This window comes from Balaenoptera acutorostrata, chromosome 1 (assembly GCF_949987535.1).
Source record: "Balaenoptera acutorostrata chromosome 1, mBalAcu1.1, whole genome shotgun sequence".
Classification (NCBI taxonomy): domain Eukaryota; kingdom Metazoa; phylum Chordata; class Mammalia; order Artiodactyla; family Balaenopteridae; genus Balaenoptera; species Balaenoptera acutorostrata.
The window spans coordinates 21,530,812-21,546,440 of NC_080064.1; the positions used below are offsets into that span (position 1 = coordinate 21,530,812).

Genomic DNA, 15,629 nt, shown 5'->3' on the forward strand with positions numbered 1-15,629 from the left:
GGCTGTAGCCAAGATAGTCTCCTAATTAGAGCCAGTCTGCCAAACTCTGTCCTACTGCTAGGGCTTTGTTTGTGCTGTTGACCATCAGCTGAAATTCTGAAATCAAATATATATTTTCTAGGAACAAGAAATATATCTAGGGCTTCCCTGGTGGCACAGTGGTTGGGAATCCTCCTGCCAATGAAGGGGACATGGGTTCGGGCCCTGGTCTGGGAAGATCCCACATGCCGCAGAGCAACTAAGCCCATGTGCCACAACTACTGAGCCTGCGCTCTGGAGCCCGCAAGCCATAACTACTGAGGCCCGCGCACCTAGAGCCCATGCTCTGCAACAAGAGAAGCCACCGCAATGAGAGGCCTGTGCACCGCAATGAAGAGTAGCCCCCGCTCGCCGCAACTAGAGAGGGCGCGTGCACAGCAACGAAGACCCAACACAGCCAAAAATAAATAAATAAAATTAATTAATTAATTTTTTAAAAAAGAAATATATCTATTTACTTAATATGTAAATGTTTAATATTTCTCACAAGAAATTGTCTGGTTTGGAAAGTTGCATGATATCAGTCTTATTGCAGCATTGTTTAAAAACAGCAAAAGGATCCCATTCCTGGGAGAAAACCATGATCTGAAAGGATACATGGACTCCAATGTTTATTGCATCGCTGTTTACAATAGACAAGGCATGGAAGCACCCTAAATGTCCATCAACAGATGAATGGATAAAGAAAATGTACATATATACAATGGAATATTACTCAGCCATTAAAAAGAATGAAATAATGCCATTTGCAGCAACATGGTTGGACCTGGAGATTATCATACTAAGTGAAGTAAGTCAGACAGAGAAAGACAAATATCATATGATATCACTTATATGTGGAATCTAAAAAAAATGATATAAATGAACTTATTTACAAAACAGACTCACAGACATAGAAAACAAACTTTTGGTTACCAAACGGGAAAGGTGGGAGGGAGGGATAAATTGGGAGTTTGAGACTGACATATACACACTACTATATTTAAAATTGATAACCAACAAGGACCTACTGTTAGCACACGGAACTCTGCTCAATATTTTGTAATAACCTAAATGGGAAAAGAATTTGAAAAAGAATAGGTACATGCATATGTATAACTGAATCACTTTGCTATACATCTGAAAGTAACACAGCATTGTAAATCAACTATAGTCCAATATAACATAAAAAAATTTTTTAAAGAATTTTTAAAAATTTAAAAAAACAGCAAAAGACATTGGAAATACCCTAAATGTTTATCAATATAGGAATGGTTACTCAGTGACATACTATACAGCTGTTAAATGAGCTAGATCTACGTATGTTAATCTGAATAAATTTTAGATAGAATCTTACTGCATGCCAGGCTTCTTTCTACAGTGTTATGTTCCTGACGTTCGTCTAGGTTGTTGCTTATGGGAGTAGTTTGCTCCTTCTCCTTGCTATATAGTGTTCCACTGTATGAATACATACATTTTACTATTGATGACTGTTTGGGTTGTTTCCATTTTTCCATTGTTATGATTTTGTTGGCTGTTATGAATATTCTTGAGCATAACTTATGCACATATGTTCACAATCCACCTAGAGTGGAGGATATGCATGTATGTTCAGCTTTACTCGATACTGTCGAATCGATTTCCAAAGTGGTTGTACCATTTTACATTTCTACCAATAATGAATAAACAGTCCAGTTGATTCATACCCTCACCAAAACTTAGTAATGTTGGGAATTCCCTGGCTGTCTAGTGGTTAGGACTCCGCCCTTCCACTGCAGGGGGCATGGGTTTGATCCCTGGTCCGGGAACGAAGATCCCACAAGCAGTGTGGTGTGGCAAAAAATAAATAAGTAAAATAAAATAAAATTTTTTAAAAAGTAAAAAACCTTGGTAATGTCAATATTTTAAATTTTAACCATTTTTGTGGGTAAGTGGTGAGATCTCATGAAGTTTTTATTTTCATTTCCCTGATGACTGAGGTTCAGCAACTTTTCATGTTTAATGGTCATGTGAGTTTTCTCTTTCAGTATGCATCTCTTCAACCATCTTGTCTTTTTTTTTTCTGACTATGCCACATGGCTTGTGGCCCCTGCTGTGGAAGTGCAGAGTCCTAACCACTGGACCTCCAGGGAAGTCCCACATCTTGTCTATTTTTACCTTACCCATTATTTTAAAGGTCATCTGTCCTTTCTTATTAGTTTATAAAAATTATTTTATATATCTGAACCAAGCCCTTTTCATTTATATATGTTGCATATATCTTCTCTCTCTTTGTAGTTTGTCATTTAATTTTAGTAGTATGTGAGTTTGCCCATGCTTCCCTACCTTGGTCAGCATCAAAATGCAATTTGAAAAAAACACAAACTTTTGCCCAAAGGTATCTCATTGTTATTTTTTAATAAATGGACTTTATTTTTTAGAGCAGTTTTAGGTTTATAGAAAATTGAGCAGATAGTACAGAGAGGCCCATAACCCCCCTTAACACCCCCCCATTCGCCTATTATTAATATCTTGCGTTAGTGTAGTACATTTGTTACAAATGAACCAATATTGATACATTAACTAAGGCCCATAGTTTATATAAGATTCATTCTTTGTGTTGTATAGCAATAGGGGTTTTGATAAATACATAATGTCGGACTTCCCTGGTGGCGCAGTGGTTAAGAATCCGCCTGCCAATGCAGGTGACAAGGGTTCGAGTCCTGGTCCTGGAAGATCCCACATGCCGCGGAGCAACTAAGCCCATGCGCCACAACTACCGAGCCTGCGCTCTGGAACCCGCGAGCCACAACTACTGAAGCCTGTGCGCCTAGAGACTGTGCTCCGCAACAAGAGAAGCCACCACAATAAGAAGCCTGCGCACCACAACAAAGAGTAGCCCCTAGTCACCACAACTAGAGAAAGCCTGCGTGCAGCAACGAAGATCCAATGCAGCCAAAAATAAATAAATTACATTTTAAAAAATACATAATGTCATATATCCACCTTTACAGTATCATATAGAATGGTTTCACTGCTCTAAAAATCCTATTTCATCCCTCCCTTCCTCCTTCCTCCTCAAATTCCTGCTAACCACTGATCTTTTTATTGTTGCTGTAGTTTTGCTTCTTCTAGCATATCATATAGCTGGAATCATATAATATGTAGCCTGGCTTCTTTCACTAAGTATTATGCATTTAAGTTTCCTTCATGTATTTTTGTGGCTTGATGGTTCCTTTCTCTTATCACTGATTAATATTCCATTGTACAGATTTACCACAGCTTATTTATCCACTCACCTGTTGTATTTATTTACTTATTTTTTAAAATAAATTTATTTGTTTTTGGCTGCATTGGGTCTTCGTTGTGGTGTGCGGGCTTCTCATTGTGGTGGCTTCTCTTGCTGCGGAGCACAGTCTCTAGGCGCACAGGCTTCAGTAGTTGTGACTCGCGGGCTCTAGAGCGCAGGCTCGGTAGTTGTGGCGCATGGGCTTAGGTGCTCCGCGGCACGTGGGATCTTCCCGGACCAAGGCTCGAACCCCTGTCCCCTGCATTGGCAGGCAGATTCTTAACCACTGTGCCACCAGGGAAGTTCCTCTACTCACCTTTTGAAGGACATCTTGGTTGCTTCCAGTTCTTGGCAATTATGAATTAAATTGCTGTAAACATCTGTGTGCAGGTTTTTGTGTGGACATAAGTTTTCAACTCATTTAGGTGAATACCTAGGAGTACAGTCACAGGATCATATGGTAAGACAGTTTAGCTTTGTAAGAAACCACCAGACTGTCTTCCAAAGTGGCTGTGCCATTTTACATTCCCATCAACAATGAATGAGAGTTACTGTTGCTCCATCCATATCCTCACCAGCATTTGGTACTGTTAGTTTTTTGGATTTTAGCCATTCTAATAGGTATGTAGCGGTATCTTGTTGTTTTAAGTTGCATTTATCTAACAACATCTAATTATTACTTGAGCATCTTTTCATATACTTCTTTGATACCTGTATATCTTCCTTGGCAAGATGTCCAGGTCTTTGTCCATTTTTAAATTGGGTTGTTTGTTTTCTTATGGTTGAGTTTTAAGAGATCATTGTATATTTTGAATACAAGTCCATTACCTAATACCTGTTTTGCAAATATTTTTTCCCCAGTCTGTGGCTTATCTTTTTATTCTCTTAAGTGTCTTTGCAGAGCAGATTTTGTTGTTGTTTTTTAATTTTTTGGCCGCACCATGCAGCATGTGGGATCTTAGTTCCCCTACCAGGGTTCGAACCAGTGCCCCCTGCAGTGGGAGCATGGAGTCTTAACCACTGGACTGCCAGGGAAGTCCCCAGATGGTTTTATTTTATTTGTTTACATGGTTTTTTTTAAACATCTTTATTGGAGTATAATTGCTTTACAATGGTGTGTTAGTTTCTGCTTTATAACAAAGTGAATCAGTTATACATATACATATGTTCCCATATATATATATATTTTTGATGTGGACCATTTTTAAAGTCTTTATTGAATTTGTTACAATATTGCTTCTGTTTTATGTTTTGGGTTTCTGGCCCCAAGGCACGTGGGATCTTAGTTTCCTGACCAGGCATCTAACCCGCACCCCCTGCATTGGAAGGTGAAGTCTTAACCACTGGACTGCCAGGGAAGTCCCACCAGATGGTTGGTTTTTTTTGTTTTTTTTGTTTTTTTTAATTTTTATTTATTATTTATTTATTAGGTTTATTTTTGGCTGTGTCGGGTCTTCGTTTCTGTGTGAGGGCTTTCTCCAGTTGCGGCGAGTGGGGGCCACTCTTCACCGCGGTGCACGGGCCTGTCACTATCGCAGCCTCTCTTGTTGCGGAGCAGAGGCTCCAGACGCTCAGGCTCAGTAGTTGTGGTTCACGGGCCCAGTTGCTCCGCGGCATGTGGGATCTTCCCAGACCAGGGCTCAAACCCGTGTCCCCTGCATTGGCAGGCAGATTCTCAACCACTGCGCCACCAGGGAAGCCCACCACCAGATGGTTTTAATGAAGTCCAGGTTACCAATTTTTTCTTTCATGGATCTGAAAACTCATCACCCAATTCAGGGTCACCTAAATTTTCTCCTTTGTTATCTTCTAGAAGTTTTATAGTTTCATGTTTTATATTTAGGCCTTTGATCCATTATAAGTTAATATTTATGAAAGATGTAAGGTCAGTGTCTAGATTTTTTTCTCTTTTTTTGTATGTGGATGTCCAGCTATTCCAACAGATTATATTCAAAATATTACCTTTTCTCCATTGAATAGTCTTTACTCCTTTGTCAACAATCAGTTGACAATATTTGTGCAGGTCTATTTCTGAGTTCTCTATTCTGTTCCATTGATCTATTTGTCTCTTCTTTCATTAATATCACACTGTTTTGGTTATTGTAGCTTTATAATAAATCTTGAAGTTTGGTAGCATCAATCCTCTGATTCATTGGTGTTTAAATTTTTTTTTTACTTTTTACGTTTACATTTTATTTTTTTTTAGTTGAAGTATAATTGACTTATAATATTATATTAGTTTTAGGTGTACAAGTTAGTAATTAAATATTTTCATACATTACAAAATGATCACCACTTTTGGTGTTTAAAATTTGAATTTCATAATTTCAATGTGTTCCACATGTATACTGTTAAGTTCAACTTGTAACTCTTGTCAAGTAGATGGTGGCATTTCATATACTCTATTTACAGAGGCATAAAGAGCCTAAGTAATCTGTTCATCCAACAGGTCACAGAGCCTTGGCTTTTCAGTGCCTGGGTGCACTAACCTGTTCCCTGGGGAAAAAAACCTTCTCTACTGTCTACAAGGTTAACAACTACTCCTTGTTATACATTAAAACACTGGAATTCTATTTGATCTGTCTTTTGTGAGTTTGATTAGCAAAAGTCATTGCCCTAATTTTGACTGATATCAGGAACCCTGGCACCATTGAGAGTCTAACTGTATAGAACTGGGCTTGGCCCCTGGACTCTGAGTTCTGCCCAAAACTATCACCTTGAAAGTTTCTACAGCAGATACTCCTGGCTGGCTAGCCCCAAATCCATTCACTAATCTCTTTTCCTTTGCCTCTTCTTGCAATACAGAGGCTGGACATGCTAAATAATTGTCTTCTGGAATTTTCCAAACCTACCTTGTAGGTAGTTATAAGACATAGTTCTGGCAAGTGAGATATAAGCAGAAATCATTTGGGGGCTTCTAAAAAGCTTTTGCTTTTTTCATAAAAGACAGCTAGTGCTGTTTCCTTTTCCCCTATTCCTCTTGCCTTGAACATAGATATGATGCTTGGTGCTGCAGCAGCCATTTTGTTACTACATTGAAAAACTAAAACCGAGGCTGCTGGAGCAGAAAAAATAGAAACAAATTATGTTGAACAGCTGAACTAATTACAACAGTCACCTACCTCAGGACTTCTTGTTATGTGAGAAAACTCGACTTCATGTGTTAAAGCCACTGCTGGCCAAGTTATTTATTACTGGCTGCTAAAACAGTCTCAATCAATCTGCTAACTATTCTTGTGGGGCCATCATTGCCTAGACATTTCTTTTGGATGCTTCTTTTGGAAATGTCATAGGATTCTTTGATATAGTCTCTTGAATGTCCCCTTTAGTGGCAATCTCTGTCCCTTTTTTGGCTGGATTAGAAAGAAATGGAGATATCTCATTTAGGAAAGTGGGGACATGAGAGCTGTATTCATTATTTAAAGCTTTTTTAAGAGCAAAAGAGATTATTTTGACGGTCACTCCTGCTCTTACCAAACTGACCCAAGCCTTTACAATTTACACAAGTATCACCTCATTTAATACACAAAATCTATGTTGCCACAGAGAACAGAATTGAGACAAATAAGTGGAAGTAAGAACTTTATTACAAAGAAGAACTTTCTAATGATCAGAATAATGCAAACAAGGAAATGTGTTGCCCTGTGAGAGGGAGAATTGCTCTCCTGGGAGGGGCTGAGCAGAAAGCTGAGGATGCTGAGCAGGGAAGCAGATTAGGGCCCTCTTGACTCTAAGATTCAGACCCAAACTTGGGGCATGAGATTGGCTAATTCTTTCTTAGTCTAGCTAAGCAGGGTTTTAAAGAAGGAACAGAAGATCAATAAGATAAATGGGAGGAGAATGATTCCAAGTGGAAGGAATAGTTTGAACACAGGTGCAGTGTGCTCAAGACAAGTTGGGATAGTCTTTTTTTTTTTTTTTGGCTACGTTGGGTCTTCATTGCTGCGTGCGGGCTTTCTCTAGTTGCGGCAAATGGGTTACTCTTCGTTGCGATCTGTGGGCTTCTCATTGCGGTGGCTTCTCTTGTTGCAGAGCACGGGCTCTAGGCGCACCGGCTTCAGTAGTTGTGGCACACGGGCTCAGTAGTTGTGGCTCACGGGCTTAGTTGCTCGTTGGCATGTGGGATCTTCCTGGACCAGGGCTCAAACCCATGTCCCCTGCATTGGCAGGTGGAGTCCTAAGAGTTGGGATACTCTTGATGAACCAGTCGGACAGGAGTGGACAGTTTGGGCCCTTGAGGATTTGTGACTTTAGGCAAGTCACCAGACTGTTCTAAACCAGTTTTCTCTTTGGTAAAATGAAGGGACTAACTGAAATCAGTTGGTCTCAACTTTTCTCACAGTGACCTAGCGTGTACTCCCAAAGGCTTTGCGACCACAAGTCCTAAAGAAAATACAATGAGGGAATACATTTTTTAAAAATATTTAGGGGCTTCCCTGGTGGCGCAGTGGTTGAGAGTCTGCCTGCTAATGCAGGGGACACGGGTTCCAGCCCTGGTCTGGGAAGATCCCACATGCCGCGGAGCAACTAGGTCCGTGAGCCACAATGACTGAGCCTGCGCGTCTGGAGCCTGTGCTCCACAACAAGAGAGGGCGCGATAGTGAAGAGGCCCGCGCACCGCGATGAAGAGTGGCCCCCACTTGCCACAACTAGAGAAAGCCCTCGCACAGAAACTAAGACCTAACACAGCCAAAAATAAATATTAAATAAATAAATAAAAAATTTAAAAAAAGAAGACAATTAAAAAAAAATTTAATTACAAACTACTTCAAACATTCCGAAAAGTATGATAATAATATAACCACGAAGATAAAAGTGAATGTTTAATATTTTGCTATGTTTACTATTGATTTCTTTTTAAAGAACTATGTTACCACTATAGCTAAAACCCCATCGCTCATCTCTTTTTTCTTCCTTTTTCTCAGAGGTAACCACTTTCCCAAATTGCTATGTGTTTTTCCCATTTAAGTTTTTGTACTTTCATTTCATACAAAAGCATCTATAATATGTGGTATTTTTGTGTTGTTTTACATCAGTATCATACTGAATAGATCATTTTTCAACTTCCTTTTTTCCACTGCTTATTATGTTTTTAAGATTTATCTATCTTGATAGCATGTAAATCACTGAATTGGTTGTGTAGTACTTCATGGTACAAACAAACCACAATTCACCCATCCATTCCCCTACAGAGGACAGTTAGGTTGTTCTGACTCTTTTTGCTATTGTGACAGAGTTGGAAGACATATCCTTGCCCATGTTTTCCTGTGCACATGGGCAACAGTTCCTCTAAAATATCAGAAGTTAAGTTGCTGGGTTGTAAAATATGAGCATCTTCAATTTCAGGTTGAATATACCCCCTTTTGTCCAGGAGTCCAATCAGGAGGTGAAAATAGTGGTGTCAGTGAGTATCTCTGTAGAGCTGATCAGCTGGAGCATCATCTGATGCTTTTAGGAGAGGAAAAAAAAACAAGCTGCATTCACTGCCACAAGACTTATTTGAATAATCTTTGTCTACTTCCAAAACCCAAATCATAGAATATTAGAATTGGTCACTTAATTAAATATCTATATAATACAATAATTCCTTCTAGAGTGTCCTGGACAGATGATTATACATCCTATACCTGAATACTACCAAAGACAGAGAGCTCAAAACTTCCCAAGTAGCTCAGCTCTAATGGTTAGAAAGTTCTCTCTTGAACTGATCTGAAAACACCTGTGGCTGGGAGGGGGTCTCATTCTGAATTAAACCCCTCTGTGATTCTCTGTTTCTTCTATGTAAAATGAGAGTAAGAATAATACTTATCTCATAAGGTAGCGGTGAGAATCAAATAAGTTAGTGTGTGTTTGAATGTATATATGTGTGTGTATATAGATAAATGCATATATATATATACATATATGTATGCATATACATATATGCATGTATACATATGCAATATATAAACATGTCATATATACATATATATTCATAGATGTAGAAAAGAAAAAGAGTACATGAGAGAACAAGTGAGCTCCTTGTAGAAAATAATAACTAATAGATGTAGCTATTATTAATATTCTTCTTCTTGCCGTCATCCACTCTCTACCAACAAAATTTCTTTCTGACAACAAATATTTACCGAGTGTCTGCTGTGTGCCAAAGACTGTGCTAAGAGTCACAGAAACATCAACCACACTTCCCTGTCGGTATTTCTAAGGTCATCTGTGACATTGCCAGCATAGAACAAGGGTTTAAAATGGGGATTCTGGATTCAAATAATCTGGGTTTTAATCCCAACTGTTACTAGCTATGTGATTTGTGAGAGTATTGCTTAATTCACTGATAAGCACTTATCTCCCATGGTAAATGTTCAATAAATGTTAGCAATTATTCAGTTGAATTGACCCAATGTTTCAGCCTGAACCTGGGGAGTCACGGATAGATGATCTCAAAGCTTTCTTCCAGTCCCAAAATTTATAGTTTTTTAAATTCAGTGGAACATATATCTGTAGGAGAGAGATCAGGAGAAATAAACCATAACATTTTTAGGAGAAAGGCATTTCACAAAGCTGAATTTACAAGGGTAGGCCCTAACTCCTCCAAATGGGGAGAAATCACACTTAGGGAGCTTACACACTAATTCAACTCTTTTTTTTTTTTTTTTAACTAGGATTGTTTTTTGTTTTTTTCTATAAATTTACTTATTTATTTTTGGCCGCATTGGGTCTTCGTTGCTGCCTGTGGGGGTCACTCTTTGTTGTGGTGCACAGGCTTCTCATTGCGGTGGCTTCTCTTGTTGTGGAGCACAGGCTCTAGGCACATGAGCTTCAGTAGTTGTGGCACACGGGCTTAGTTGCTCCGTGGCATGTGGGATCTTCCCTGACCGGGGATTGAACCCGTGTCCCCTGCACTGGCAGACAGATTCTTAACCACTGTGCCACCAGGGAAGTCCCACTAATTCAACTCTTGATGTAAGCAGAAGCAGGAAAAAACAAGCAACTCATGGAGTGATAAACATGGGACAAACACTATAAATGCTAAGTATGTGTATACAGTTCTTCCTGAGGGTAGGTGCTGCCTGGTTCTCACGGGAGGGACAGGTAATGCTCAAAAGCTCAGATTCTAGAGTCAGGCAGATATGGGTTTGAATCTCAGATTGGTTCCTTATCAGCTATGTGACCCTGCGCAAGTTGCTTTTTAACTCTTTTATGCCTCAGCTTCCTCTACAGCAAAAACAGACATAGTAAAAGGAACTGTACTCAGTACAGTGCTGACATAGTAAGTACACGCTCAACAAAAGCAAATTATGGTTATTATCTGACAGATGACACCCTGTGGGTGAGCGACAAGTTTACATTCTCAGAAGATGACCATGTCTTCCTTTGCTGACTCGAGGCTCTTCATGGGTGGGGCCCGGTCTCTACCTACAGAAGTTAGGCATGATGACTCCCTTGTGGCCTTGGGAACGTCCTTAGAGAGGAAGTGTCTCCTGCATCAGACTTGGGACTCAACAAGGCTGGAACGGCCTCTCTTTTTCAGAGGTGGGACCAGCATTCTCAGATGGACATTTCTCCCAACAAACTGAGTGTTCCCAGAGTGTGTGTGTGTGGCTGGCTCCCCTCCAGGCCACCCGGTGTAGACTGATTACCTTTTATGCTCCTCCTTCAGGCCGGGCAGCCAAAAGTGAGGAATGTACCACTTCAGCAGCCCCCCAGAGCAGGAAGAAGTAAGGTGAGACTTGGCTCTGGGGTGGCCCTGGGGCCCCAGCCTGAAGAGTCCCGCAATTAACGGGCTTTGAGGGAGTCTTGAGGAGACTCTTAGGAGACTGTGTCGGGCTCTGGGGGCAATGGGTGAGGGGAGTGTCCCAGAAGGGACAGGAGGGAGCATTTTACGCGCATATAGGGTGCAAGGTGCGTCCGGGTAACTAATGGCAACTGGGCGGGGTGAGCCCGCGCTGCGGGAGCTCTTCGACGGAGAAAAACTACGACTCCCAGGTTGCTCCAGGCTTAGCCCAGCTTTTCCGCCCGCCCACTGGCTGCCGGTCTGGCGAGCGGCGAAGTGGATTGGCCGCGGCCTTGCGGGGCTCCCGAACTAGCAGGTTAGTGGGCGCCGCCGGCAGCAGACGTTGACCAGGAGCGAGGGGTGGAGGGGCCCATGATCGCCATTCTGGAAACGGCCGGGCGCTGTCTCTGTAGCGTAGCCGCTGGCTGTGAGGCGCGGGGCGGGGGCGGAGACTGCGTGGCGCAGGCGCGGTGCTGGGCTTCTCCTGGGTCCCCAGACAGCTGGAGGAGATAAACAGAGGAGGAGGAGGGAGGGGAGTGCGTGTGTGAGAGCGCGCGAGGGAGTGTGAGTGTGTGTGAGCGCGGGTGTGAGGCGGTGCGCAGGGGCGGGCGGAGGCGCTGTCCGGCCCCGGCCAGGCGCCAGGCCGGGAGCATGGGAAGGGGCTAGAGCTGCCTGGGCCCCCCAGCCCCCTCCCCGGGATCCGCGCCCCCCCTCCGGGGAGAGGGGCCGGGCCCCCCGGACGGACATGGGCTCCTGAAGTTGCGCCGCCACCGGTCCTGGGAAGAGGCCTGACAGGTACGGGTAGCCGCCGCCCCCTTCTCTCCTCGGGCGCCGAGGCGAGGACCGGCTCCGGCAGCCTCGGCACACGGGCCGCCAGCTCTGGGCCGGCCCCAGCCCTGCCGGCCCGGGGGCCTGAACCCGTCCGCCTGAGGGCTCCGGGGTGTCCCGAGAAGGGGCAGGCCTCGCCGGGTCGCAGGGCAGAGTGGGCCGGGGGCGGGGTGGGGACGGAGGGCTGGCAGGGACGTGGGGGGAAGGCTCTGGGAGTTCGGGGAGGCTCTTCCGAGGGAGAGGTGGAAGTCGTCCCATCACGGGACTTTTTTGCGGAGTTTTTGTTTGACATCTGATCTGGCGCGGGTCTCAGGAAGAAGGGGGCAGGTGGAAGTGTCGGGAGGGCAACGTTGACCTGATCTGCTCTCTCTTAGTTTCCATCTGTGTGTGTGTGTGTGTGTGTGTGTCCGTCCCCGTGTCCAGTCCAGGCTTCTGGCAGCCGCAGATGCCTTCAGTGGCCCATCCTGGCACCAAACTGAACTCTGCCGAGGTGTTTCCACCAGGCGACTGTAGCGCCCGTACAAAGGGCCTTTACTTGGGAACTGGCTATTCAGTACCCACTTCAAAGGGCAAATGGGAAGTGTGGAGTAGGAAAGAGACTGCGACCCAGCAGGATCCAATTCTCGTTGCTGAAAGCTGCAGTGAGACGCCCCCTTGCCAGCCAGGTTGAATTCACGTAGTGCCCTCTGGCTCTCTCTTCTGCAGGTGTACTACTAGGGTCTCTAGAAAAGAGGCATCGGGATTTATGACTAATGTCTAACAACCTAATTTGACTATTTCCTCCAAAGGCCTTTCCTTCTATGACTTTCTTTAACTTCCTGAGGTAGTGGTAAAGCAACTTTAAAAAGTTTTCCTCTCAAGTTAGTGAGTTTAAAAGCCTGGTAAGGTGGATGTAGCTTCCCCATTCTTCCCAAAGATGGGGTAGATGATCAGGGCAAAGTGGCAGTTAAGTCTTCCCTTTTAATAAAGCCTGAAACAGTTTTGAGAAAAAGATTATTCTGAGGTCACCTCCTGACTCAAAGGCATTATGAAATCCCCACCTAGGGCACAGGTATGCCCAGTGGCCTCACTAAGCTTTTCTGTACATTGCAGTCCTCCTTGAGTAGCCAGTCTCTGTTCACTAAGTTGAAGGAACTACTAAAGGCTATTTTTGGTTTGAATTCTGGCTGCTTCTTCTTTGTAATTATATTTTTAAAGGGATTGAATTGAATCTTGGCTATTGAGCATAGTGATAACCAGATCCTCTATCACAGGCCAAGGAGTAATTAGTAGGGCTCCTTTGGGCCGAGTCTAAGACTAACAATGGATTTTTTCATTGCAGTTTGTTGTATTTCATCGGCAGGTGGGAAACAACCTTTTCTGCCATAGTTTGTGATCATGATGCTTAATTCTGGAGTCCAGCTATCCTTCCCTCTTAACCTATTTGGGGGCACTTATGTTCAAGTCACATCCCACTTTGTAGAAGCAGTGCTTTGGGTCAACTCTGAAGGATAACTGAACAACAATTCATATTTCTGCCTGGGACTCCTTCCCTTGGGGTCACTGAAGGAAAGAGAATATGTGTAGTGATTGTGGTGATGGTGTTAACATTGACGATTTGCCAGTTTTGAGTTTTAAAGTTGTCAAACAGCTGACAGTTTTTCTAGCTGGTAAGAACTCATGGGACATCCTGTGGAGGGTATTTTCACGCATGTGGGCTTCAGAATCTGGAAGGATACAACTGAAGAAGCCCCCTGCTAAAATCTGTGGCTCTTGAGGGGCTAACTGCTGGGAAGACCCAAAACTGTGACTTTAATTATTCTTCAATTATTTTTAATTTTCTTCTCTCCTTTTTGAATTAAGGAGTATAACCCACGTGTGCAGTCCTGGGTCTCAGAGAGGGAGTCATAGACAACGTGTAAGGTGATGATACTTAACCTTTTCTTTTGGGCCCCTGGTTTAATGATCCATTCTGTTTCCTTTCTTCTTTTATCCTCACCTTTCCAGATTCTCCACTGCATCTTTGGGCTGCCAAACCCATATAATTCTTAGGCTGTGCTTTCTTCTCAGCTGTCTAATAAGCTCTTCAAAAACCCAAGCCCTGACAATTGCGTCAGAAACCAGTCCCTTGGTGTTACGTTTAATTCTGGCTAATTTACTTTGAGGGATGTTTACTAATTGGAATACATTCTAAAAAGTGACTGACATTTATTGAGGGCCTGGTATATGTCACGCTCTGTGCTAGGTAGTGTTCTTACTTTATCTAATTTAACCTTCATGACTACCATGTGAAGTGAAAGTTTTTCCTATTATACATATGAAGACACAGGTTCAGAGAGGTAGAATAACTTGCTTAAGGTCACACAGCTAGTTAAGTGAAAGGATCGGAATTCAGACCCAGGTCTGTCTCCTCAGGGACTGTGACACTTGAGCAAGAGCTGAAAGGACCAAAGCTAAGAGCCTGGGGGAACACATACTTGAAGAACTGTCTTTGGAAAGGGAACTGGACTTTCTCTGTGTGATTCTGCAAGGCAGCACTAGGATCAAAGGATGGAAATTCCAAGAGGGTGGATGTTGGCTTGACAGGAGAGAATTTGGCTTTCTAAAAACAAAATGGGCTGCCTTGTGGGGGAGTGAGTTACCCATCATTGGAGGTATTCAAGAAGAGGCTTTGCCACTTCTTATCAGGGATACGGTAGAGGAGTTCATACTTATGTAGTTAAATTGGACTGAGTTTTTTTTTATTTTAAACTCTGTTATTATATAAAAATTATATCAAATTCCTGTCATTTTGATCTGCTAATATGTATTGAATACTTACTTACTTTGTGCCTGGCACTTGCTGAACACTTTTCCTACAATATTTCATTTAATCTTCAGAAGTCCCCTGAGGTAAGTATTATCACTATTCCCACTTTACAAATGAGGAAACTGAGGGTCCAGAAAGTTGAAAAATATGCTGGAGGTTACACAGCTAGTAGTAGTAGGGCTGATATTTGAACCTATGTCTGCACCTTCTTAGCTGTGTAACCTGGAGTAAAGCATGTGTTCTCTCTGAGCTATACTTTCCTCATATGTGAAATGAGCACCTACCTTACAGTGGGTATATAAGGACTAAATGATGTAATACGTGCTTTTCACTAGATCTCATCTTTTGCCCCCGAGAGCCTGGGTTTTGGGGGTAAAGGGATGCCACTTTGGTTTCTTCAGGTTGAATTCAGGCCTGACTGAAACCCTGAGAGTTCTGGAGTTCATTCTTGGTGCTATTAGTAACAACTGCTGACTCCACAAAGGGCTTTGTGGCATTAGTAACTAATACCTTAAAAACTTGAGGCCTGAATAAGAGGAGTATTCAGCCAACAGGTTGGAGTATTGAAGGCAGTGTCAGAAGCTGTGTGGAAAGAAAATTCTCACCCTATTGTAGAATCAGATTCAGGGATCACTGTTTGCATTTTTATATTTAATGTCTTACTTTAGGATGAACAAGGTCACAACTGCTAGAGCTGTGACAGAGCTGCATGCCAAGAATAATAACCCTTAATCCTCCCTGTAGCCATCTGGGGAGGTATTAACCCCATTTTCTTGGGGAAGGGGGCAGAGCAGGATCAGTCCTTGCCCAGGTAGCTATCTACAAGCTCTCTAGAGGCAGTGTTAGGATCAGGACCTTGGTAAAATTTTGTCCTTGTTCATAACCCCCAGATTCTATTTTCAGAAAGCATAAAACTGTGCTTATTCCAGAACCTTTTAGAGAGCCTTTATCAGAATGGG

The 15,629-nt window shown here is 42.7% G+C and overlaps 1 protein-coding gene across 4 annotated transcripts in view; it reads left to right on the top strand.

Annotated features, from left to right (window-relative positions):
- Window positions 1-11,427: 11,427 nt before the first annotated feature.
- The window catches only part of WDTC1 (WD and tetratricopeptide repeats 1), a 68,316-nt gene continuing 64,114 nt past the window's right edge, over window positions 11,428-15,629 (top strand). The window contains exons 1-2 of one of the 4 annotated variants that reach the window (XM_057527100.1): window positions 11,428-11,849; window positions 13,725-13,784. The gene's annotated coding sequence lies outside the window, so the exon portion shown is untranslated. The remainder of the gene's footprint in view (window positions 11,850-13,724; window positions 13,785-15,629) is intronic. The other 3 variants (XM_057527102.1, XM_007170480.3, XM_007170479.3) reach the window with 3 other exon arrangements.